Raw genomic sequence first — 880 nt, 5'->3', positions numbered from 1 at the left:
TAGCGACGAAGAAGAAGAAGATTTAACAGTGTAAAGCTTGACGTGCCGTCGTCTCGCGTCTGTACCTATATTTCATGTATCCGTGTGGTGATGGATAATGTAGCCTATCACCTAAGTACTGTCACATTTCATCATACGAAATTAATGCAAAGAGCTTCTTTGTAGGTAAATAAATGCCTATAGGTATTATTTTATGCTTCGTGAATTATTAAAGTGGTCCCAAAGACTACGTAATAACATTTGTTTATACAGTTGTTATTAAATTAGTTAAAGCTACTGGTGGTGGTGTAGAAACCATTTCACAAGCGGCTCGTTGGTCTAGTGGTATGATACTCGCTTTGGGTGTGAGTGGTCCCGGGTTCAAATCCCGGACGGGCCCTGTTTTTTGTAAAAAGGTTCCACCACAAAATGGACATAAGAGAATAAGTACAGACTACGGCAGGAAACTAATTATTTATCTCCAACTGCCCAAATACAGCAATGCTGTCAAATTGTAGTTTTGGAAAGTATCTGTGATGTAATTTTTGTCATTAATCATAATAATATGGTAGCTGTCATAAGCAATCATAAGGCGCTGGATGCAGGCCGCTACCAACCATGCAATATGGAAATTATTGGGTGAATCGTATGTTCAGCAGTGGACGTCCTGTGGCTGAAATGATGATGATGAAGATATTGTGGAAAAAAATAGGAAATAAGGTATCGCTTACAGCACAGCAAGATTAAAGAAACATCTAAAACTAACCCAAAATTTGTACTTGTATGTTATAATGTAAGATTAGAATGGATTTAAAAATTCAAATTCAAATTCTAGTAAATATGCCAGTTCATAAAAGTGTTGAAACCAAATCCGTACCTCAAAGTAAGTTTAGTAAAAAGA

At 36.6% G+C, this 880-nt stretch overlaps 1 non-coding gene across 1 annotated transcript; it reads left to right on the top strand.

Annotated features, from left to right (window-relative positions):
• Window positions 1–307: 307 nt before the first annotated feature.
• Window positions 308–379, top strand: TRNAP-UGG (transfer RNA proline (anticodon UGG)). Its single transcript has one exon. It is a non-coding gene; the product is annotated as a tRNA-Pro (tRNA).
• Window positions 380–880: the final 501 nt, after the last annotated feature.

This window comes from Ostrinia furnacalis, unplaced genomic scaffold, assembly GCF_004193835.3.
Source record: "Ostrinia furnacalis isolate ACB-3 unplaced genomic scaffold, ASM419383v2 OfSCF1217, whole genome shotgun sequence".
NCBI classification, from domain to species: domain Eukaryota; kingdom Metazoa; phylum Arthropoda; class Insecta; order Lepidoptera; family Crambidae; genus Ostrinia; species Ostrinia furnacalis.
This window is presented reverse-complemented; position numbering and strand designations above follow the sequence as displayed.